The sequence below is a fragment of the Boleophthalmus pectinirostris genome, unplaced genomic scaffold, assembly GCF_026225935.1.
Source record: "Boleophthalmus pectinirostris isolate CB_2022bp ecotype Guang Dong unplaced genomic scaffold, ASM2622593v1 HiC_scaffold_12, whole genome shotgun sequence".
Taxonomy (NCBI): domain Eukaryota; kingdom Metazoa; phylum Chordata; class Actinopteri; order Gobiiformes; family Gobiidae; genus Boleophthalmus; species Boleophthalmus pectinirostris.
Genome location: NW_026571018.1, coordinates 30,301,462 through 30,328,815, shown reverse-complemented (window position 1 = coordinate 30,328,815; position 27,354 = coordinate 30,301,462).

The window sequence follows — 27,354 nt, the reverse complement described above, 5'->3', positions numbered from 1 at the left end:
ATTATCCACTGACATTACTATCGTGCTCAAGTTTGTGTGACGTGATGACACAGCAGAAAACTCGCTCTTCCTGTCATTAATAAAAGTGGCTGTTTTAAATAGAGCCTCTAATGCATTTACACTTCATTATCTTAATTACCCTGTCCATCAGATGAGCGATGTCCGTGGTGAGTCATATGCATTTTTCATTATTTGCTGGGAGCATGGTTCTGTGTGAATTTTATTAGGCGTACACTGGGACCATAAGCTCGGAACAGTGTGATGGTGCTGCTGTGAACTTTGACCTTTCTTTAATTTCATCTTCACACACCAAAAATGATGCATGAGTATTTGTGCAGCTGGGCCAGAACACACACGTCAGCGGTTTCTACACCTGACCTCAAGATGCTCTGGATCAGACTTAAATGAACTGTGAAGTTATGTCTATAGGACACCATAAAAATGTCATGGATACAGGATGAGTCGAGTGTTTTTAAATTTTAAATGCTACCTACTTGTCTCATGGTAGATGCATGGATTTGTCCAGAATGTTCCACAATAAACATTTATCTTCATGGAGACAAGGAGTTGACACCGCCAGACCAAGTTACATGTCAGATCCACTCACAGTAAATGGTAAATTGGTCACATTTTCATCTAGAAGTTTTCCACCTTCATGCACTCAAAGCACTTTACATCAAGGAGCCACTCACACACTTTCATACACCAGTGTACACAGACACTGGAGGCGAGGTGGGCTAAGCGTCTTGCCCAAGGAGGACACAAAAACAGCATTCATCTATGGGAACTAGAATTGCACTACCAACCTGTGGGTCAGTGGATCTGCCAGCTCAACCAATGATGTTTATGTCTAGAGTGGGATTTGAAGTCAATGTACAGGTCTTTCGTGCACTTTCAGTCCCTGAGATGGCGCCTGCTCCTCTACCGGTGGCAGTACATCACCGCTGCTGCAGTAAAAGCCAGTTGCTCCTTCATTCAAGTCCCTCCTGAAGCAGAGTTCCATGACCCCAGGCAAGCTGCAGGCCAAGGTCTGCGATATTGTGGGCCCCACGGAGAAATCATGGCCTGCAGCTCCAGGTAGCCTCCACTTCTGTCCTTTAAACACCAGATGTTCAGTGTTTGTGACTCAATAACCAATGCTGTCCTCTTTACCCATAGTGTAAAGACCCTCGGGTCCACTGACATCTACCACCATAGAGATGACGGACAAGGAGCTTGTTGAGGCAGCCAGTGACATAGATGTGGGTAAATGTCACACACAACAAACACTATTCCATCTGACATTAACATTCTGATATTGAGTTAATTTGGAATGAATTAACTTTCCTTTCATTTTATTTGTTTTTGAGTAATTCATAAAGCGGGTGCTTGAAGGACAAATGTAGGTTTTGGAGGTAATGTTGTTATCATGCCTTGAATGGTTGTAGATGTCATAATGCTTCTTGGTGCCACTAAGAGACATTTCACTTAACATGTCATCATTAACACTTCCCAGCCTTCCAATACTATTACTGCTACTCTCCACGGGTGATGGTGTACATCAGGGGTCTCCCACCTGTAGCTCGGGAGCTACCAGTAGCTCTCCACCTCCTTCCAAGTAGCTCGCCAAAGAATTTCTGAATTGTATGTACTGTGCTAATAACTACAGTTTGATTTAATTAAATTCCTGTTGCCATTGGAAATGTATATTTTTTAACTTTGTGCAATAATAATTCTATTTTATTTTGACCTGTGCATTTACATTTATATAATTATTTCTTATTTGACACCTGTCTCTTGCTATCTTTTACGCTTCTTATTTAAAATTTATTATTACCATCTATATTTTTTACTCTTTGTTATTATATTATATTGTGATGTGTGAGCTACTGTTTCCACATAATTTCCCTTGTGGATCAGTAAAGTTTGTCTAAGTCTAAATCTAATAAATAGATAATGGTTTATGTTTTACAGGCATCTAACTGTGCCTAATTTAAGACTTATCCTCTTTTTTTACATCAGTTAAATTTCTCATGATCGCTAAAACTGGTATCTCTCTGGCATTTTTGTTTTGTGTTGCCCATTCACTAAAATCACTTATAACGTAACTCTAATGGTAACTATGGTAACTATATACCATGCATGCATTTCTTAGTGGTTGAGCTCATTTGCAGGCTCACTGTGGAGGTCTGGACAGTATTATAGAGATAAAAAATACCTTGAATAAATGCAAGATAGAGATTATGTTTGATGCCTTATTGGAGGAAATTCAAAGCTACTAACATGGAGACAAGCAGGTGGCAGAGTCCTCATCAGAAAAGGTACACAGCGCCTTTTTCTGTACATCATTGACCTACAAATACATACATTTGACCAGTGTACAGAGACAAGTATAAAATTCTCAGTGTATGTCGTTTATTTACAGATCTCAGAGTCTCATCTTGAGCTGTTCTTATGATATACAATATATTCAGTTTTATCTTTCCAGTTTCACAAGAATATATCGTAGCCATGTAACAGTTACGTTTCCACAACTATCAATACCTAACATCAAGGGACTTTTAAGTACCAGACCTAACTATAAATGTTGTCAATAAGATAAACTCCATATAAACCTATTGAGATTGGAAACAGTTTAGTCTGATAGAAAGAGGCGTGTGTGGGCTGGGACAAAGCCCACTGGGATTATGACTTCAATTGGCCCAAAAGTGTTATTGATTCAGGACTTTATTGAGCTGTAAGAGCAAATGTTCCGCAGTGATTGTATATGAAGTATTGTTAATAAAATAGTCCAGCTCACAGAAAATGGGAATTGACACCGGCTGATTGTCTTTAGGGTCAGTTTGGAACGTGTCCAATGTCCAAGACCAGACACTGCATAGAGTTTGAAAGGTCGGAAGTGGCCCTTGCGAGGTATACTCACAGACAGTATAAATGGACATAGCAAACCAACTCGTTATAAAGAGGAGGTGAGCATGGGCACACTCCCGGCTCCATCGGCTCACTTTGTCACCCCTCTTTTTGGTTCATTTTGGTCTTAAAATTTGCCACTTTATCTCTAAACCAAGATATGAATATTAAAAGCTAGTTTGTAAACTACTAGTTTACAAATTAAACTTTGGTTAGAATACATAATTGGAAGACAAAATGAACCTCATTGGGTCAAACAAGATGACATTCAACCAATGACATTCAAAGATCTTCAGGACTCTGAGTCTGAAGAGAGTAAAGAAACCCTGGAGATGGATGTGTAGATGTCTGGAGAGATAAACTTCACCAACCGGAGAAGGAGGAGAGTCAGGAAGATCTAGGACCATGGTGCTTTCTCCCAAATGTCACAGTAAATGTCAAATAAACATTTAATTAGCAAATAACTGTTCTGTTTTTTAATTTCATTTTTCAACATGGGTTTTTAAGCCCTAGCACAAGAAGCTCGCAAAGGGCCTATTACAATCGTAAGGCCAGGCAATTTCAGTAAAATTTAAGTCAGTTGTTAAAGAGCCTGCATTATGAACTTTTTGGGGCATTAACACCCCCTACAGATTGATATACATTTTTATGGGGAGAAACTGAACTTTTGCACAAAATTCCATTTTGCCATCCCGATCAAAACAGTAAATGACACCCATGCCATATTCTTTTTTTACGGCGTAGCCGTAGCAATGACAGAAACTCTGCGTTCACCAAATCTCACAATAGGTTACAAATTGTAACACATTTTTGCTACACCACATAAAAAATCTAGAAAAAAAAGCTGTGTGATAGCGCCCCCTATAAAATCAAAACACATTGTGCCTATGGCTATACCCCCAAAAAATGAGCTTTGTCATAGACAAAGAAAATTTGGGGTCAAGGTTAGGATTTAGGGTAGGGTAGGTTTAGGGTTGGGGGTTAGGGTAGGGTTATGTGAGGATTATGGTTACATTTTAAATATAAGCAATTTTTTCACTTCTTGTTTTCAATACCAGGGTTGTCCACTTATTCACTCTGAAGAAAGAAGAAAAAAAAAAAAGAAAAAAAAAAGATTAATACATTTTACATGGAAAATAGCTTTGGCCTAACCCAAGGACAACATTTTTCACACTTGGGTGCTCTTAGAAAGCCATCCAGTTTCATGGGAAAACCACAAACCTGGCAACTCAGCTTGTGAAGTGTGAGCAGTTCAGCGCTTGTGCCTATTGCCCTGTACAGTGGGTACACCCCCGTCATAGGCTCAGCTCTCCTCGTACGAGTTCCAATCCACTGTTTGTTTTCAGAAATAGTGTGGAGCATCTTAAAATTGTGTAATTGCGTTGCAAGTGAGGAGGCTACTAATAAAAAAACAAAAAAAACAAACACTAAATACATATGTTTTGTTGTTGCCCCATACTCTGTGTGCTCATGTGTCACTCCCAGATTATCCCCAGTGCATCAGATTTGTTTTTTTGAACAAACTAATATTTACATCAACAGTCTGGTGTAAAAATTGTTTTGCTTCAGGTGTTTTGTGGAGTGGGTAAGACTGTTTTTAGTGGCAGGCTAACTATGGCCATTGACATGCACTAGCCTAGCACCTGTGACCTCTGCAAATACAAGGACTGGATGGAATTTTTTAAAAAGTGTCTCCACACGTCTCCAACACTTTGGCTCACTAGGAAATGAGGCCCTGTATCCAAAATTCCAAACCATCCCTTTAATGACATCAGCTGCAAAGTATCAATAGACAACTTTACTATTCTGATATTACATCTTTTTTACATTTTGATATATACTCACAATCGCTTATACAGAGCAAGAGATCAAGGGAGAAAGAGTATAATAATAATAATCAGGCTGGGAAGTCATCTATTTTAATTTTTCATAATTAAAAATGCATTTTCTGTCTGTTATTTTAAACACAAAGCAGATTAGTATTTCCTGGCTGGTTTGGCCCGTATGATAAGCCCAAAAGCAAGAGATCGTCAGCACACAGCAAGGTATTACCACATGTACAAACAACTGGATACAACTGATAACATGGAGCTTTTAGAAATAGGCCATTATATTTTGTATACTGAACAACTTTTAATGTGAATATTGTGTTGTGTTTTGTCTCATTCACACCTCTCCAAAGTTCAAAATGCTCTGTTCCACCTTGTGATGTCATGAAGCAGTAATTTTCAAGTTAATAGCTACCTTTTACCTTTAGTTCAGTAGAGATGGGCATTTCCAGGGCTGAAATCATCCAAATGATTCTAGTGATGGTGTACAGAGTGTAAAACATAGTGGAGCACTTCCTGTATTACCACATGACACAGTCTTTTCTGTTTGAGAGAAGAACTCAGAGTAAATAAGCAGGATTTGTGTTAAACATGTGTGAATGAAACAAAACATCATAACATTGATCAGAAAATAGCATAATATGGGCTCTTTAACACTAATATTTGTTGTTTCCTCAAGACATTTTATTCCATACGTGAAATCATTATAAATATCTTTGAGAATTTTTTTTTTCCACATCTTATTCCTATTCTACCCACAGGTGTGTGTACGTAAGAACAATGGCCTGGAGCTTGGCGTACTTTACATTCAGAGGGGGTATATTTGCCTGTATGTCCACGCTCACGCCCCTGTGAGGCTTGTGGCTGGTCCTAGATCACACAACCCACTGATGGATTACGCCTTAATACAAAAACAGCTCTGTGCACCAACACGGGGTCATATTCTTGACCTTGGTGCACAAAATAAATATCCTGGTAGCAGCTCCAAAACTTCAGGTTTTTGCTTTCCAGAAAGCGCTCAAAACTGCCAACTGTGGATCCAATTAAGTTGATTTAGTTTTATTTAGTAATTTATTTAGTAGTTTATTACATTCAGTGTATAAAGCAACATATTAGAGTGCGTTTTGTGTTCGTGTTAGCAACATAACAGCATAACAGAACATAACAGGGCGTTTATAACCACCCCGAGAACATGACCTATGATTTTAAGCAACAATTGAAGCATCTTAAACTTAATTATATAACATATGGTTTAGTGAAATGAGTCATAAGTAGCTCTGTGTAAGATTGTGGCTGATGGACCTGAACATTCTCAATGAAGATAAAACTATTTTGTGCCATTCTGTGGATCATTCCAGGTAAAATCTCTCCATGGGCAGTGTTGGGAAGTAACTGAATACATGTATTGAGAATATGTATTCTGAACACATATTTTGAGTAACTGTATTCGGGTTTCTTTTGGTCAAAATTTCAGAGGTAAACATAAAACACTGCTCTTGTTATGAGTGTATATGCAATTTTTCCTTCCAGTTAGTAATAAAAAATATGTAACAAATGATAACAAACAAACAAAAAACAAATTTTAATCCTACATTGTGTTTTTAGATTAAAATTAAAGGTCTGTGCGGGACAGTATTTTCAGTCCCGATCCCGCCCGCACCCGCACCGTATAGTCCTGCTCCCAAATGTTCTTATTCACTTTCTTAAGCTCTATCAGACGTGGAAAAGCGTAAAGGAATTGTTTAAAATGTGCGCAAGATTAGACCGCGTCCGCAAATTTAGGCTGCTTAAAATGTTTTTATTAATGTGAAATAAAATATCCAGTACAAATGATGTATGATGGACATAGATTAATCATTTGTATATTTGTTTTACACACAATATTTAGTTTGCGGGACTGCAATTTATCATTCCACCCGCCCACTCCAGCATTGTGCAGTCCCGCCAATGCCCGCAATGAGCTTTCAAAATGTGTCCCGCACTGAACTGTTTTGTGTCAGGTCCCACGGGTGCAGGGCTCTACTTATAATTTGAATGCAGCTCAATGTAAAAGTATTCGTAAGTGTTCAGAATACAGTGCTCTGATTGGACCGTGTATCAGAATATGTTGTAAAATACATTTTAATGCAGGTTTCAAAGTCTGTCCATGGAGGCAGCTGACCCTTTACCAGAAAAGTTACTAGAAAAGTCTGTGGAGAAAAAAAGCCCTCTCATAGTAGGAGTGCATGTTTTCTTAGTTCAGTATAAAATCCCTTTATTTCATTTTCTTTTTGGCAGAAATCGTAAACAGTGGGGCTTTAAGGTATGATGATTTTGCTGGCTGTTTTTCGTCCATGTGTTTGGTCTTATTTCCACTGGTCCACCTGCCTTCCACATGCAGCCAGCATTGGATTTAAAGCGGCCTTCTGGGTGTTAAGCTTTTCCTTGCACCACAGGCTGTCACAGTTGAGCTCCTCGCTTTTATTGTTCAAAGTCCCTGCCAGTTTTTAGCATTGTTGTCACTGTCAGTTTGCTTTTCACTTTTCCTTTTGGATGCAGGTCTCGTTTGCACGCTCACGACAGTTAAAGGGTAATATGGTGCAACAGTAAATCATTTTTATTCACATGCAGTTTATACTTAAATGTGTGGAAAGGTGAAACTAGTTCATTTTTGTTTGCAACAGTCTATGTATTTCTCAGTTCGTAAGACGTTCTTAGCATCCTAATTATTAGGCATGTAAAGATATCTCTTGGTACGATATTTTCACGATATGCAACTCACGGTATGATATTTATTGCAATATTTTATGGAGGTTAATATAATTGGGAATATACTTTCTTTTCTGTTTGAAATTCCTTGACCAGGAACCTTTGGTGTTGTTGAAGTTTTCAGCTTGTCCAAAAAAGGGTGGAAGTAAAAGGCTCAAGACCAACTGGATGTCTTAAGCAGATGAAGTTTATTTACTATCAATAATATCAATGATTTCAAAAGTGAACATAGTATGATCGTATGAGTGTTCAAGCCCCTTCACTATGCTTCCAAAGGAGGAGGTTTATAAAGCAACTATGGTGAGACTATAAAGGCCAGTAGACACTGATTAAACCAATATGCCACAATTTAGATAATGGTGCCAATGGTAGGCCAGGGGAAGATCGTGGTGTAAATATTGCTTTTGTGAATCAATGTTAAACTGAGATGTACATGTGTTACGGCCCCAGGCTTTGGTTCTAATTTGTTTGTGTGATTTTTGCCTAGTTCTGTTTTGTGCCTTTTTTGATTTGGTTAGTGATGGGCAGATGAAGCTTCATGAAGCATTGAAGCCTTTCATCCAATTGGTTCACTCTGGTGCAAAGCTTCCTGAAGCTTCATTTGCTCTAGTAGGACATCTCCTGGATGCAAAAAATATCAGTTGACATGAATTTGAAGTGTGTTGCATTTTGCAGAAAGCCTGTGAATAAAACTGTCAGCAAAGTAAAGAAGTATGCAAAACATGTATATTGTAGTGATGTACACTGTGTGTGCATATATATAAATATATATAAATATAAATACTTTTATATATATATACTGGCAGTATGGAAAATTATTATTTGGAAATTATGAAAATGCTAATGATCATTTACAGTGAGGTGAGGGTGGTTGGGGTTGGAGTATGGACAGTGATTGTGCTTTTGTAACGTTGGGTGATTATGGTTCAGGGGACACATCACTGGTTTTTATTTAAAAACAACAGTTTCTCCACTGTGGCAGGTCTCAGGCGATTTCTTTTTTTTTGACAATATTTCTCCTGCTTTCGAAAACACCTGCTCACAGGGCACAGATGAGGCAGGCGTACACAAGAATGCCACTGCTAATTTATATAAATGGGGATAGACATATCTCTGTCTCTCCCAGTATTGAAGGGGGTCCTCCAGCCTTCCAATATTTGGCTCCATCATGTACCGTTGGACCTCAATATTTGCGTCTGCTATTACATTTTGTGTTTGTGTCTGCCTGACTCTGTCATCCAGGTGACACCACAGGTTGTTACCTAAGAAATAAGAATAGTTTTTGTGAGTTTAAACTGTCTCCAAACTTCCAAACTCTCACTGATCGCAACTCTCCATCAAACACCCACATTTTGAATGAAGACTGAGCAGTTTATATCGCTGTCAAAACTCGCGGCAAAACCCGAACCACTTCCCGAATCAGTCACGTGGTACAGCCGGGCAGCGAGGCTTCGGACGTCATCATTTTCAGCTCCTCCCCTAAATGAATCAAGCCTCGATAAGCGCTTCGCGGAAACGCCCCCTCCCTACTCGGCACACGCCTCGAAGACTCGACACGGAACGTCACATCACTAAATTTGGTCACTCGATTCTGTTTGTGGGTTTATGTGGTTTAATTTGGGGAACTTGTGTTTTAGTTTAGTGTGTGTCCCTAAGTTTTACCACTCATTTTTTTTGTAAGCCTGCGTGACCCCTTTTGTGGCACAAAACTTTGTTTATTCTGTTGTTCTGTTTCTTAGGTTAGGTTGCTTTCTGTATATTTTTTAGGCTTTTGTTAATTTACCTTTTACCTTCCTGTTAATTAAACATTATTTAATTTATTCCATTTTACATCTTGGTTTTATTTTTGTTACTTCCTTACCCCAAACGAGCTGGGTCATAACAACATGGAAGATAAATTACTTAAATTCTCTTACATTTGGTTCTGTCATAATCCAAGTAACTAAGTATGTAAACATGCATAATAACAGTTATTTTTCATGTCTGCAGTGAAACTAAGCAAAGGATCATGGATTATGTAGTTCCCTCTGTTTTTTAGCTGTTGTTGCACCATAACAATTCATTCAAGCAAATAGACTTGTAATTTGATATATTGGGACAACTTTCGCTGTCTCAGCAGAGCGAGGAAAATCATTAAAGACAATACACACCCTGGATTCCACCTGTTCAACCTGTTGCCTTCTGGCAGGCACTTCAGGTCAATTCCAGCTAGGACCAATAGACTCAGGGACAGCTTCTTCCCCAAAGCTGTCACCATGCTGAATGAGAACTGTTAATTAGTTTTATTCATTTTGTTTAATTCTTGCTCTTTGACGGAGCAGCTCTGAATTTCATTATACTGTATAATGACAATAAAGGCTTTCTATCCTATTTTGTTCTATTGTGACTGCCCACGATATTATTGAGAGTTCTGATCATGATACCAAGATATCAAGATATTTCGTTTTTTGCTACATCCCTACTAATTATTCACCATGATGAGTTTAAAAGCATGTTTCAATACTTTTTAGGCCAGAGCAAAGTTTTGCAGTCAAGACATTGCAAAGAATTAGACATTAGACCATGTGTACTGTGGTAAAACACATGTTACTTGAATACATCATCAATAATAATAATATTATATTTATTATTATTATTATTATTATTATTATTATTATTATTATTATTATTATTTATTATCAGTAGTAGTAGCAGTAAAAATGGCTACAGCTTATTCCATGTCCTAAAAATAATACCTATGAATATAAAACACACATCAGTTGTGCAACATTTTCTTGTCTTTGGTGTTAGCCAAAAAAAAACCTGGTGGTAGTGGGAATGAACCATTAAAAAAAAACAAAAAACTATCCATCCAGGGACCAGCAAGCTAAACATAAGGACACTCTTGTAATGAATGTGAAAGATTTCTACCTGTGATGAGATAATCTAGGGAAAATTTCAACTCACTGTCTGCAGTTCAGAGCAAGAAGATTGTGGGTAAGTTAAACAAGTGTAAATGAAGCAAAATACATGATGGAACTGATGATGGAATATGACAATGTTGTTTAAAAGCTAGCTCAAAACTGTCAGCTTTTGAAACCAATGCCTTTCAACATCTTTTTAAATGTTCTTTAGAAGTACAAGTAACTTTCCTTATCAGTGACTGAGCAAGAAGACACGCTTCAAGAAACTGGAAGGCTGAGGTGACCGTGGGTATGGGTGAAACCTGCAAAAACTACTGAAAATACACAAAGGCCACAAGAAGTACCCCTGTACATCAATCACACTATGAAGTACTGCCAACAGCTATGCATATTGAACGCCAAAAGGGACGTATGCGCTAGTGGAGCCTGCAAATCCACTATTTCTGCATGGAGACGGATGAGGAAGAATCCGCCTTATGCTTTACATTCACTTGATGTTCTTAAAGGTGCAGGAAGTTATCATTTCAAAACTGTTGGAGAAGTGTGTGTTTAAAGGGAAGGGGAGATGACACAGACAGGTGGAGGCACAGAGAGAAAATCAAATCTAGGAAAACAAGTGACAGCTGAAAAGTGGAACTCTTTAGATGAGTAAGACGAGACAGGGAAGCGAGAGCAGCGGGGGACTTTTGTATTTAAAATGTGATATTGTGAGATTTAGTCAAGTCACTGCTACTGCTGCTGCGGCGCACAGAGAGAGATATGAACGTGCTTGAGGGGAAACGGTGTGTCAATAGAAAAAGATGATGATTTAATTAGAGAAAACGAGAAGCAAATATGCCAAGTTATGAGATTTAGAAAGCTATGCAAATGCGATTCATTCTTTTTAGGAGCTGCAGATCGATCGCAGTCAGATCAAAACATTCAATCCTTTTCAGATGTATGAAAGTATACAATGGAGTTAAGACACTTCATGTTGTAAAACGAAATTTGTACTCTTAATTTGACCCAAATTTAAGTGAAGAGTCAAATGTTGTGTACCTAGCCAGAGGATTCTTAAAATAACCCAATGCTTGCTTGTATTTCATGGTGGTAGTAGTGGCAAGGAACCATGAAAAAAAACACATCCAGTAACCCGCAAGGTAAACATGGAGTGTAGTGAATGCAAATTGACTGTACAGGATTTCTACCTATGATGTAATAATCCAGGGAAAATGTAATGTGATTTCTGCAGCTCAGACTAAGAGGATTGTAAATGGGATTAAACAAATGTAAATGAAGCAAAATACAACTCCAGGTATGTTTTAGATGAGGGAATTTTACAAAATTGTTATAAGATCAGAATTGTCATTTTGCATTCATCTTTTTTTCAGCATCTTTCAAATATTCTTTCTAAGTACAAGTAGCTTTGCTTATCACTGACTGAGCATGAGTACTTCAAGAAACTTAGTCCTATTACCTCTGTCATGGGTGAAACCTGCAAAACCTACAACTACTACTTTTACAGCTTTTTTTTTTTTGGATTACCATTGGATTTGTGTATGTATAAGGCTGATGCAGAGATCATAGGTGAACCGCCCAGACACAGGCAGAACATGTAAAAGTCACAAAGAAGGATCTAGAGCATTGTTTCCCAAAGACTAGGATTTTTTGGGAGGGGTCACCTAGTCACCATCTGCACGTAGGTCTGCAATACATAGTTCTGACACCTGTTGAAATGTTAAGACATGTTTTGTATAATTTGTTGTTGTTCTTGTCTTTTTATAATTATTTTAATGAGTATTTTGTTACAATACTGCTCAATTGAATATTGAAAAGAAAAAGAAATGGACTAAAAGGCATTAAAGAGGCAACTGAAATATGGAAACATGCCAAAGGGCTATAAACCGGGACGAGGTTACCTTTTGTACTCTCACACACTTGGGATACTGTCCTGAGGAAGTCGGACTGCAGATGGCGCTGTCGTCCTGCCTCCACCTGTTGGAAGACAGCTCCAAAACCTGTGTAAATCAGCTGACCGGACACATCACAACAACATCACGTGACCACTCTGAGGAAGACCGCTAGTGAGCAGTTGAACCTGTCAGATATGAAAAACAAACTCTCTGAAAAAAGAACCTAAAACAGAAATGGGCTACATTTAATGTCCCAATGATGCTTTTATTGTTGCTTCTCTTACTGTTTTTCATTGTTTAAAACTTGAGTAATACTAATTGTTCAGAGAGATATGATCAGTCAATAATAAAATATCCTCATTAATGTTGAATAATGCTCAAATCCACCTTTATTTTGTGATTTATGAATAATGTCTATTGACTTGGGTCACGAAGGTTTGTGACTTTTAAAATATGGGTCCCCAGAAAAAAAGTTTGGGCAACACTGATCTAGAGGACCAGAACCTGCACGTCCAGGTTTGTGGTAAATTGTATCCCCGAATGAAAGCCATGTGTGATTGTTGACTGCTTAATCATACGTCTGTTGTCCCATGCAGCAGCACTGAAGGATGGAGGTGTACTTTATCACACTCCAACACCTGAACAAGACTTAGAACAAATAATTAAATGTGAAAGCAATCTGTAGTCTGTCTGTGAGTTAGTTTTGAGGTTTACCTGTCAGATTGACTAATTATCTTTGTCTTAGTATTATAAATTATTTATATCATTATTATTTCAAATCACTCATATTCCAAATCTGGAACTGGACTGTTGATGTCCTTTTATGCAGGATGTGAAGGTTAGCAGGGCCTGACAGGTTTCAAATGTGTTTGAGGATAAAATGATGTAGACCAGGGGTGCTCAATACGTCGACCGCGATCTACCAGTCGATCGCCAAGGTTGTGTGGGTAGATCGCCGTGTCTCGTCTCGGACTTGCGTTTGGACTCGGTCTTGTCTCTCACTCAAGGTCTGACACTCAACAAGTGCGATCATATTTCATTACGGCCGTTGCTGTTGGCAATAAACTTGTAGCGGGTGCAGGAGCGTGTGGGGCGTCTCAGTGCAGACTGTGCGCTCATTTGAAACCCGCGGAGACTCTACGGCACATCACAAACACACACGCTCCCTACGCACGGCTCGTCTGCAACAGCGTGTGCCCTCGTGTACCAGCGTGCATCACAGGGCAGGTTAAACTTCCTAAACATCCTACCTGTCCATCTGCCTCACGTCAGCACGCCGCCCCTCGCCTTTTCACGCTCTCACTCCTTCCTGCGTACAACGAAAACAAGCCCCTCCCACAGTGCGGCTGATTAGAAGAGCAAGACGAAATGTGAAGCAAAAACGAGTCTAAATTTGTGTTACAGTGTTGGCACAAAGCAGGTCTACAGCATAGAGCGGATCTACAGAACAGACCTACTGCCACATCTGGCTGAAGTTTGCCTAACAAAAGTGCACAAATGCATCTGTGTTTGTCACGATGTGCGTTTGGTTTGGTAAACGTGCAGAGGCTGGTAAATATCACTGCAAAACCAGAAAAGAATGCAACTCCAGTTTGGAACTTTAAAAAACAGGTTTAAAAATCTTCCCTCACTTTTTTCACAGTTTTGTGTGAAGTGCCAGAGGAAGTTCTCTTAAAGAAGGGGTTCTCAAACTGTGGGTGAGGGTCCAAAAAAGGGGCACAGAGTGTTTCAGTGCAGTTTGCTTGGCTTTGTATTAGGTAGATCATTTTGACTTGGTCATTTTGTAAGTAGCTCGCATGCTGAAAAAGTGTGAGCACCCCTGCTGTAGAATCTTGGAAACTAGTAAACATTCTGAAAAAAATAAAATAAAATAAAAATCACCATCAGCCATAAATGTGGACATGAGCTTGTACCTCGTTATCGTCTGTTATGTCATATGGGTTTATACTTCCGAGGTTGTAATTCTCTCTGCAGACACACTTCCTGTTCCGCTGCAGCAGTGTTGACCTTTAAAAGTCTATCTCATTTTCAGATTTGACAGGTTTGCAGCCTGCTAGAATTGTTATTCTGTTTATCATCAAAAAACCTTGTCAGAAATGATGGAGCCAACAATATAGGTCAGGTTTGTCAGCATAGTCCAAAAATATCTACGTGAAGAGTGTATACAATTATGGAAAGTATATTTGAGGACAAGTATGGTTTAAAGGAAAGAAAAATGTCTACTTTATTGTTAGTAAAACTTTGAAAAATATAAAGGGCTAACATTATGCTGTTTTTTAAAAAATCTATGTTATAATGTTGTTTCCTCATTAAAAACATACCTGGAGTTGTGTTTTGTTTCATTCATAAATTTTTGACTCACAAACTCTACTTAATTCAAACTTGTGATGTCATTTGGCAATACAGGAAGTGCTCCACTGTGTTTTTAAACTCCATACACCTTCACTAGAATCATTTGGATCATTTCAGCCCTGGAACTGACTATCTCTACCGAACAAAAGGTAAAGGGTAGCTGTTAACTTGAAAACTACTGCATCATGACATCACAAAGTGGAACAGAGCATTTTGAGCTTTTGAGATGTAGACAGACTAATAATAGTTACTCAAACATGTGTGAATGAAACAAAACACAACTCCATGTATGTTTTTGATGAGGTAACCGCACTGTAACATGACTAAAAGCTGACCTTTTACATTTTCACATGTACTGGTATTTCAACCTTAGTAAAATGGGCAAAAGCAACAGCAAAGTCAAAGTATACAATATTAATAAATGTTTATGCAGGTATAGCCTTTTTTTATTTTTTATTTTTTGTTTTGTTTTTGTTTTTTTTACCTCTACTCAATAGCTGTTCAGTATATTTCATGTATTATTGCTTTTTCTGGTTCCTGCTTATAGATGCCATCTTGAGGACTTTTCACCATTCAAATGTTTGTATTTTTAATGCTGACAGGTCCACTCTTCCTCAGAAAATGTACTCCTGTGGGCTTTTAACCATGTTTAATGTTGTTACATATATGAATTTGTATTTCGTTGCATTCACACATGTTTGAATAATCCTTTATTATTAGTCTGTCTACAGCTCCAAAGCTCAATATTTTCTGTCCCACCTTCTGATGTCATGACTCATGAAGCAGTAGATTTCAAGTTAACAACTATAATTTAGCTTGTTCAATAGAGATTGGCAATTCCAGGCCTGAAATTATCCAAGTGATTATAGTGAAGGTTTGTGGCATTTTGTGGCCAAAGCTTCTGATCAAAACCTGATCTCGTAAGGCCATTTTTATTAATTTTTTTGTATTGTATGTATTATATTGGTTTTATTTATTTATTGCTATTCTGTGATTTTACTCTTATTTTATTTTACTGGTTTTATTATTTTAAGACTAGTATGATTAATTCTGAGCGTTTATTTTATCATTTTATTGTTGTTATTAGTATCTATTTGGGCAGCACTTTGGAAACTGTATGTGAAATGTGCTATAGAAATAAAATGGACTGGATTGGATTGAGATCTCAGAAGTTAAGCAGTACCTGGGTTGTACTTGGATGAGAGACCGCTGGGGTAATCAGGAACCACAGTGGGGCATCAGTGGCAAAAAAACTGTTGTACTGTGTCCTTAAGCAAGACACTTCAGCCACATTGTATGACTGTGGGGTGTGCGTGCATGGTGCAGATCGGCAGTCTTGCTTCCGTCAGCATGCCCCTGTGCAGCTGTGGCTACAATAGTATTTTACTACTGGGTATGGAATAGAGGTGAGATCGGGCCTAAAAAATCCAGCCCGACCCGACCCGGCCCGCGGGTATTAAAACCCGACCCGGCCCGAGCCCGACCAATTAACTTGATTTGCAGGCCCGAGCCCGAAGCAAACCCGAAATGTCATATTTTATTTGTGAGGACTCGCGTATGAAAGCAAAGCGCCACATTGACGACATTCAGCGAAGCCAACGCAAGTTTCTGTAGCATTTTCAACAATCAATTTGAAGCTTTTCCACACCTCACTCTTACCGGTGCGTGTTTGTCTTTTCAGTTCTCCTGCCTTTAGTTTATCCTTAACTTCTTGCTCCTCCATATTGGGGATACCAGGTCAAAATAGATGCAGACTTGCGGAGGGGAAGATTATTAAATTAAGAGGGGGCGTTCACGTGCGCAATTTCATTACATTACTTCTCTGTTTTATCCATATTATTTATTTTATAACAAGTATTCCTTAGTTTAGTATCCACACATCGTTTTAGCATACATTTTATAAACATATATTTATTTGAAAAAAAGTCAGTGAGAGAGAAGCCAGACCCGACCCGAAGTAATGATTGACCCGGGTCGGGTCGGGCTTGGGCTTGGGCTCGGTCTTAAGATCTTACCTCTAGTATGGAATGAATAATGCATGAAACTGTTAAGTGATTTTGAGAGTCTGGAAAAGCGCTGTATAATATTAATGCATTATTATTATTAAAAACACAGTGGAGCACTCCCTGTATTGCCACATGAGATCACAACCTGTTTTCTGTTTGAGGGAAAATTATTAGGATTTTTGTGTTGAATTGTGTGAATGAAACAACACAACTCTAGGTATGTTGATGATGAGGAAACAATATTATAACATATATCAGAAAATAGTTTTATATAAGCCCTGTGCCAATGTTTCATACCCGTAGATTGCAATGCTTCTCCCACCGTTTCTTGAAACAAAGTACTTTCACCAGGTATAGCAAATTCATTTTTTGTGTGTTGGACCTACAGGACTTCTCTAACTCTGTGACAAATGCATTGGAATAAAGAGAGTGCAGAGGTACCATTTTAAGGTCTATTTTCCACAGAGATAACCATGCCAAAAATATGGATTTTCCACTGCACTGTGAGTCATTTCAGACTAGTGCATCCAGTAAAAGCCCTGTGCGGTTATTTATTACAGCGAGGCACCGGTCCCCTCCAAACCACTGTCACATAGAGGAGAGAAGTGAACAGGCGAGGAAGGTCAATGGATGCGACCTGTGTTTTGGGCTGGTCACTGCTGCTAAAAGTGCTGACCATGGACTTGTAAGTAAAAAGCATTGTGACAGTTAAGAGTGCAACATCAGTGGACATAATACTGACACTGGAACAGCCTTAAAGGTGCACTGTGTAACTTTTCTTGCAGAGGGTCCATCACCTGCTTGTTTCTATGGATATGTCATCGTTCTGGCTGGAATTTTCCACAGTATCACATTACAGGGACAGTCCGGAATTTTGGACAAAGGACCTCATTTCCTAGTGAGCCAGAGTGGTGGAGATGTGTGGAGACACTTTTTAAAAAAATATTCCATCCAGTCCTTGTATTTGCAGAGGTCGTTGGTGCTAGGCAAGTGCATGTCAATGGCCATAGTTATCCTGCCACTAATAACAGTCTTACCAACTCTGCAAAGCACCTGAAGCAAATCTTTTATTACACTAGACTGTCGATGTAAATGTCTGTGTCAATAGAATAAGTTTAGAAGTAAAACCAACCTTGCATTTGAAGGATTTATGTCTGAGCAGCAGCAGTGAGTTGTACTTCCTGATAGAAAGTTTGGCAGCGACGGACTGATATATGAGAAAAGTTCCTCATCATGTGACAATTCATGCGATGCAAGCTTAGTTTTATTTCAAAAATTATTCTATCAACACAGACCTTTACATCGACAGTTCGGTGTAATAATAGATTTGCTTCGGATGTTTTGTGGGGTGGGTAAGTAAGTGGGTTTTTAGCGGCAGGATAACTATGGCCATTGACATGCACTAGTCTAGCACCAGCGACCTCTGCAAATACAAGGACTGGATAGAATATTTAAAAAAATATCTCCACACGTCTCCAACACTCTGGCTCACTAGGAGATAATCTCCAAATTTCCAGACTGTTCCTTTAAAAAGCTCTACTTTATATGTATTAAATTATGGGTGTTTTTATAGCTCAAAAATATCTAGAAAAATGCATTTTAACTGTGAGCAGGGTCGCCTCTCCAGAGATCTCACCTGAACTTGGTCTGGTCTGGGCTCCATGAAGATAGAAATGTCATACATACTGTGAAACATTCCAGACAAAGCATTAACATCTCCATGGAGAAAAGCATTTGATGGACCCTCCACATCTGAAGAGGTTGAAGAAAAACTGGAGATGGATGTGCAGATGAAAACCAACTTCACCAGCCAGAGAAGGAGGAGAGTCCAGAAGATCTAGGACTATGGTGCTTTCTCCCAAATTTCACAGTGAATGTCAAATAAACGTTTAATTGGCAAATAACTGTTCTAGTTTTTCATTGAGTTATTGATGTATTCTTGTAATTTACTCATTGTTAATAATAATAATAAGTAATTCATTCACTTCACCAGGGCCATTTACCTATTCACTAAGAAAAACACATTTTAACACAGTACAAATAATACATTTTACATGGAAAATAGCTTTGACTCAATGCAAGGACAATATTTTTCACCCTTGGCTGCTCTTAAAAAAAACATTCAGTTCCACAGGAAAATCGCAGACCTGGCAACTCAGCTCAACATAGCAGTGTGAGCAGGTCAGCGTTTCTGTATTTTGTCCTGTACAGTGGGCACACACCATCATGGGCTCAGGAGTTTTAATCCCCAGTGAGAATTTGGGAATCATTTGGAACATCTTAAATTACATAAACCATAAAGTGTTGCAGAAAAAAAAATATATGTCAAGAATTTTATTTGTGATTTGTATGTGATGGAACACTCCAAATGCCACAACTCCTGGTCAGGGATGGGCTTTATATATCTGTCCCAGCATCAGTGCACTAAAGGACTCCATGTTTCAAACAAGTGTAGAAAACAGGATTACAGTATGTTTTGGACTATAAATCGCTCCGGCCAAAAAATGCATAATGATAAAGAAAAAAAAACCATTTATAATTCATACCGGACTATAAGTTGCACTTTTTGGGGGAAATTTATTTTATAAAATCAGAGACCAGGAACCGACATTTCATCTTGAAAGGCAAATTCTAGTAATAACAATAGAACAGAGAACAACAGGCTGTTAACGTCACATATGAACAGTTCTTCAGTTAACTATAGCATAAGCAACAGGACAAGTTTACCAAGCTCTCCATCTCACTCCAGATCACTAAATCCATTCAATTCTTCATCCTCGGTGTCACTTCTGAGCAACTCCGCAACCTCGGGGAGGTAAATGGAGTATCACTTCCTCTTCTGTGTATCTGTCGTCAGACTCACCATCAGTTCCAGTTAGAATTATTCTGGCCTTTCTGAATCCCAACAGGATGGTTTCGGTTGTCACTGAAGTCCAGGCTTTGTCGATCTATCCTGGAGTCACAAGTTTCTCGCTCACTCCAAACTTTCTTTCTGCTGCTCGATTACCGTTTTCGGCTGCACTACTTGCAGCTTGTAATCTGCAAAATATGATTTTCTTTTTGAGGACATTTGTGTTCAGTCTTCTCATTTGTCTTTATAAGTTTGTTTAAATTTAAAATTTTCAGTGGTACAGAAGTAATGGTGAGATCAACAGACATGATACTAGACAAGACTGAGGCTCTTTCTACAGGAGACATGTGCAGTAGAGCCAAGTGACAGTGGTACAGGACAATGTTCCCTCTAAACTGCGCAACTGCGCAATTGCGCACTGCTCGCACACTCTCAGCGCACAAGAAAACCTATGCAGCGCACTGCAAATGAATTATAGATCTATAACATTTTTTCTGTATCATTTTGCTGTGTAACTCAGTGAGTGACATGTGTCCAGCCAATCATACGATACGATACGATGCAATTACGCTACGCAGCCAATCACGGCAATGACACTACTTGTGCACGTGCTCTGCTCACACGTGCTATATAATAATATAGTTATAATATTATAACAGTGCGGCGGAGTTAAGTGACGCTAATGCTAACCCCTTAACGAAACGAACGGGCAGTGAATGTGATACGTCCACTCACCAAACCAAAGTAAAAAAGAAAGACGGTTCTTTTAAGTTGGAATGGCTGTCGGAATATCTGCAAATAGAAGAACAAGCGGTGAAAGTGCTGATGCGCATAAAGTCAAAGCAAGAAGTAGATGGAGCCATCAACCTGGACAAAGTGTACAACCATTGGAGAAGTGAGAAGGATAGATGTGAAAAATGAGGTAAAATTTAAGTCAAATTTGTGCATATTCTAGTGAGATTTATTAAGATGTTTTATTTATGGATATTAATCATTAAATTCTATTATGAATAGATCATTTATTGGTAGTAGAAATGCTAATAAAATACACAAGCTACAGCACACGTCATTGTGGAAAATGTGAATGTTTTAATGTGAACAAAATGTTATGTCTGAAAGGTGTATATGTCTCATTTCTTCCAGAGCAAGACCCTCACCTAGGCCAAAACTGGACCTCACCGACCTGGGCCAAAGCAGGACTCTCACATGACATACTACAAAAAGTCACAACAACAATTTTCAATCAACAGTTTTTGTCTTTTTCATTTTAAGTGGGCCAAATGAGTTATATTAAAAGTAAACTAATGGAAATTGCTGTTGTAATTTGATTCTTTTAATAAGCTATGAAACTTGCTATGATCCCCGGTGTGATACTGGTGTGCGGCCACAGCGTGCTCACAGTGGTCCTCATTGTGCTCACGGAGGTTGTCTGTATGCCCAGACATATGAAAGATTAGAGGGAACATTGGTACAGGAGTAATAGGAGCAGCAGATACTGACACACAAGCCTAAAGCGCCCTCTCATGGCTGTCAGTGTGAAAATTTAAATATATAAGTCGCACCAGAGTATAAGTTGCAAAGCCACCCAAAACATGAAAAAAGTGTGACTTATAGTCCAAAAAATACTGTAATTTTATTTAAACTATTTAATTATACTTTAGACACGCAAAGATTTTAGATTTTCTTGTGCAACCACTGCTTGTCTTGATTGCCCTGACCACACGCCACTGAGCTCTAATAACAGTTTTAGTTTTCCTTTTATGTGTTCGTTCAGTCATCACACCCCTATAGTTGTATACTGTCTCTGTCATGGCCACATTCCTTGTATTGTCCTTTGTATTGTCCCTATTTTATGTGACAGACAGCTCCTCCTCTGTAGATTGTGTGTGTCTAGCTCCAGATTGGACACGCACCGGGGTCCTAACATCTGCAGAGGAGACAGGCCACTGCGTCTGGGTTATTTTTACTTCTATACTCCGGTTCTCACTTTTCACTGGATGTGTCTCACTAGATCTCCCTGCAATAAAGACTCTAATTTCCAGCTTGATTGTACCTTCTGTCATCTGTCGTCATCGGCCAATCACAGAATATTACATCTATCAGCTAATGACCTGCAACTACATGGAACTAAACTCTCATTTGTTCAGTGGCGCTGCAGAACCATCAGCCACCTCAGCCAGTCCATCTCCAACTCTTTATCATGAATAGTATGTTTACAGAAAGACCATATATGCTCATTACAGATTTCAATTTGGTTTTAGTTTTAGTGAAAATGCGTTCAAAATGAAATTCCAGAACTTTTAATCATTGCCTTTTAAAACTACTTTACAATAACTACACTTAAAGGGCCCATATTACACTCTTTTCTGATCTAGATAACGTTGTTTTCTCATCACAATCATCCCTGGAGTTGTGTTTTGTTTCGTTTGCAAATGTTTAACACTCAAATCCTGAAAACTGATGGCTGCGTTCTTCTTTCAAAAAAATAATTTCAGGTCTGGAATTTCCAAACTCGACTGAACAAAAGGTAAAATGTAGCTGTTTACTTGAAAACTACTGCTTCGTGACATCACAAGGTGGAACAGAGCATTTTGAGCGTAGACAGACATAATAATAATGCAGGATTTCTCAAGCATGTGTGAATGAAACAAAACACAACTCCAGGTATGATTTTGAGGTGGTAACATTCTAAATTAATTTCACATGAGGCAGTTGTGCATAATATATAATTCTATAGAGATAGAAAACAATATTTGGAACATTGTCCATGCAGATAGATAAGTTTATGTCAAACTGTGGAAGATTATAGCCAAAAGAACAGCATTTCCATGGAGACACAGAGACACGCAGTAGGAAGTCCTTCTCCAGGCCAAATGAGAGTCCAGATTGTGGTTTTAATGGCAACAAGAACAACCAGAATGGAAAAATAAAAAACACATCCCAGTATTTTGATTTTAGTTTATTTATGACTAAGACCACACATTAAAGCAACCACTGACCAATGACCAGTGACTCAGATATACCGGGACTGAGACCGGGACTGAGACCGGGACCAGACCGGGACTGAGACCAGGACTAGACTGGGATTGAGACCAAGATCAGAGTGAGACCAGGACCGAGACCGGGACCAGAGTTGGACTGAGAGCGAGACCAGACCGGGACTGAGACTGAGACCAGACCAGCACCAGAGCAGGACTGAGACCAGGACCAGACCAGGACCAGACCGGGGCCAGACCGGGACTGAGACCAGGAATGAGACCAGGACTAAGACTGGGATTGAGACCAAGACCAGAGCGAGACCAGGACCTAGACCGGGACAGAGACCAGACCGAGACTGAGACTGAGACCAGACCAGCACCAGAGCAGGACTGAGACCAGGACCGGACCGGGACCAGACCAGGACTGAGACCAAGACCAGACTGGGACCAGAGCAGGACTGAGACCAGGACCAGACCGGGACCGGACCGGGAAAGAGACTGGGACTGAGACAGGGACTGAGAGCGAGACCAGACCAGGACCAGAGCAGTCCTGACACCGGGACCAGACCAAGACCAGACCGGAACTGAGACCGGGACTGAGACCAGAACCAGACCGGGACCAGAGCTGGACTGGGACCGGGACCAGACCGAGACCAGACTAGGACCAGACCGTGACTGAGATCGGGACTTAGATCGGGACTGAGACCGAGCCTGAGACCAGGACAAGAGTGGGACTGAGTTCGGGACCGAGACCTGTAGTCTTAGCCATAACTAAACTAGACTGCCCCCATTTTTGGCACATTTAATTTGAGGTAATGTCCCAATTTTGATCACACCAGATTAACAGCTATGAATTAATAAGAAATCATTACATTGCAAGACAAGAAATCACTTCATTTGATGCTTTCATTGTTCAAAAAATCTCTGCAAAGTACTCTTTTTAAACAGGTACTTCAATAGTTTTCTTTTCAGGTGCATTGAGTAACTTTTCACAGTGTGGTATTAAACCTTTCTATTTTCATGGAGACCAAACCAGACCAAGAGTTAAACAACAATAGACAAACTTCCTCCTCCTAAGTCTGAACTCTGCTCAAAAGAACTGACTGGAGACATGTTGATTAAAATAATCTCAAGTGATAAATGACAGGCAAAGATGACTCAATCTCAGTCTCTACTGAAATTTCCACATCCCTATACTTCCTGCTAACTTTCTATCAAACATGCACTATTTATACCTCTGTATTCTTGTGATGAGTCATATTGAGACTGAGTCTAGTCCCAGCCCCTGCTCCCTTTGAGCTCCTGGAGACAGATCACCACCTGCTGAGGAGCTCCACACAGACACAAGACTCCTGGGACGCTCAAGCTGTTCATTTTTACCATCTCTTGAATTCTTCTGAAAATATAAAAAAAAGAAATGTTTACTTTCTGTGTTAGCAGTTCTATTTGGAAAATCTTTATAATGCTGCTTTTGAGTAGAAAATGGGTGAACGTACAAACTTAGTATTTATTTTAAAATTGAAGCTACATTCCTTCAACTCTTATAAGCAGAGATAGGTGCGTACAGACATGTGTGAGACCACCAACCTCTCAAAAGTCACTAGTTATATCTGAAAAAAGTGTGATAAGAAAATACATTTACTCTGGAGCTATAGACCAAAAACTATCTTGTGCTCTGTATTGGATTCCAGGGTGCATTCAAGGAGAGAAAGTTAAGAGTATTTGTGCACTTGTACTAAGCGCTCAAGAGCATTGCTTTTGTATTTGATTGACTTACTTAAAGGTGCACTGTGCAACTTTTCTGGTGAAGGGTATGTCACCTGCTTGTTTCTATGGATTTGTCACTGCTCTGTCTGGAATGTTCCACAGTATGACATTAAACAGCTCTATTTACATGTATTCAATTACAGGTGGTTTAATAGCTCAAAAATACCTAGAAAAACAGACATTCTAACTGTGAGCAGGGTTGCTTCAACGCAGATCTGACCTGTAACTTCGTCTGATTTGGTCTCCATGAAGACAGAAAGCTTTAATACCATTTTGTGTAACATTTCAGACAAAGCAATAACATTTCCATGGAGAAAAGCATCCACCAGAAAAGTTATACAATTCATCTTTAAACTTTTTGGGTGCAGCAAATGTGTGAAAAAATAAGTGTGCATAGTGGACATGTCTAGTGTACAGTTAGGAAATATTAGAGGCCTTTCACTGGTGTTGTAGTCAAGACTGCTCTGATCGAGACCAAGACCAGAACCAAACCACAGGGTCCCGAGACAAAGACAAGACCAAGACCTCTGAAGGTCAAGACCGAGACAATACCGAGACTTTTAAAGGTCGAGACCGAGACAATACCGAGACCACAGCCCATCAAGACCAAATCAAGTCCATCTTTGTCCTACATTTATTTGTATTTTACAAATAAATGTAGTTATTTTGGCACATATATATCAATGTTTTTTATAAATCTATCTCCATTTGATCTGGTTAATGTTCATTTAGGCCTAAAATAAGCCAAGCAATCTGTACTGCACTTAAACACTCTGTCCCTTTTTTGGACCCTGACCCACAATTTGAGAACCTCTTTTCAAATCCATATTTACAGAAAACAACTTCAACGTGACTCAAGTGAGTTTTTTTCAAGTTCATAACATTTACAGTTACATTATCTTACAGGTTTTACAGTGATATTTAGCCTCTGCACATTCCAGCCGTGATGAAATATGATCACACTTGTCATGGACTCATGGTCTGACACTTGTGTCAGACCATGAGTCCGAGACTGCGGTTACAGGGGAGAATACAGAGCTGCATTTTAGGAATCGATTTACAGACAAAACAGCAAAATGAAAAACCCGGGATCACGTAGAGCGGATTAATACGAACATTTTAAGAGCAGAACGATGAGGCAGCAGTTACGGCCGACACACACTACAGGATTTTGAACCATTTTTAAACGTGCGACAGAAAGCGAACGCCACAGACATGAGGAGAATCTTACAAGACTTTAAATCCCCGATCGCAAAGACTGAAGCGGGATCTGTGTGCAGACCTGTGTGTCACCTGTTTCCTGTCTACAGTAAAACCACTCACTTTGAGACTCTTCAGTGTTCAAAGATCAGACTCTGCACTTCTAGTTCAGATACAAAACAAAACTGTGTTGTTATTATTATTTGTGAATTCAATTTGTATTTCTTTGTGTCAAACACCAGGACTTTTCTGAAAATGAACAGGTCAGACTTTACCCGCCCCTTTACCTGAGCAGTGAGGCCCCGCCCCTTTACCTGAGTATTTTCTGAGTAACTTTCCTTGAATCAGCAAAAAACAATGAAGTCGTGCAAATGTGTTGGTGACGTTTCAGCCGCTGCTTTCACAAACGCTCTGATGTCGGGCGGTTGTCCTGTCTCCTCCCTCTCACCAGAAGGTTGTGGGTTAGACTCCTGATCTGTCTGATCTAAGCCCCTCCCCTTCTGTCCCAGGTGAGATCGACTAGTTTTGTTAATTATAAAAAAAAAACAGTAAACATTCAACATGTGAAAGCTTCTACAAGAGCAGACCACCTTTCTGTTGCCATGGTTTCCATCTAATATTAATACAGATGGAAAAGTACATCGTAATCACCGGGAAAATGATTTAGCTTACCCTCTGGGACGATGACATCATCACATTCTAGAATCTAAAATAGTTTTGGAGCCTGAGAAGCTGTCGCCGTAGCAACGTGATGTTCTAATGCCGCCCTGGATCTCCATGGTGATAGAACTCTGCTTGATGACATCATCAACAAAGGACAAGCACAAAGCACAAAGCAATTTACTGTTTTGAAGAAGTGTAACACGAAACAAACACTACAGACACAGAATACTGCCACTTCTACTGCGACTATTACGACTACTGCGTCTACTAGAGCTACTACCGCACGTTTACACTAGAGCTTTTCTCTCTCTCTACTGCATATTTAAACAGAAAAAATGCCCTGGTGTTTTTTTAGAAAATCCCGACCTAAGGTCAAGCGCCAAATCTTAGAGGCTGAGAACCAGCAACAAAACAAAACGATCCAAAACTCATTAAATCATAACCAGGAACTGCTTGAGATGATCCAAAACTTAAACAATCAGAACCAGCGACAAAACCAGATGATCCAAAACTTAAACAATCAGAACCAGCGACAAAACCAGACGATCCAAAACTTAAACAATGAGGTCCTGGAACAAAATCGAGAGGATCCAAAACTTAAACAATGAGGTCCTGGAACAAAATGAGAGGATCCAAAACTTAAACAATCAGAACCAGCAACAAAACGAGACGATCCAAAACTTAAACAATGAGGTCCAGGAACAAAATGAGAGGATCCAAAACTTAATCAGAAACAGCAACAAAACGAGATGATCCAAAACTTAAACAATGAGGTCCAGGAACAAAATGAGAGGACCCAAAACTTAAACAATTAGAACAAAGATCTGCCCTGGTGGTTTTTTAGAAAATTACGACCTAAGGTCAAGCGCCAAATCTTAGAGGCTAAGAACCAGGAACTGCACGAGAGGATCCGAAACTTAGAAAATCAGAACCAGCAACAAAATGAGACGATCCAAATCCAATCCAATTTTTTTTTTGAAATCTTATAAGAAGCGCATGTCCGAAGATCTGAAAAGTGTGGAGAACAAGTTATCGGAGGAAGGTAGAGAGACAGAGAGACAACGATAAACAGGAGAAAACACGTCTGCAAGAGCAAATCCAGCAGATGCGTGAAGAGCTGCAGAAAGCCCACGCCGAGCTGGAGAGCTCCATGAAGACGTTAGCAGAGGAGCAGAGGAGAAACCAACTTCTCACACGACTGAAGGACAAATACGAACTCCACAATGAAGAAGAAGACGAGAACGAGAGCGCGACAGGAGAGGAAGAGGAGAAAGAG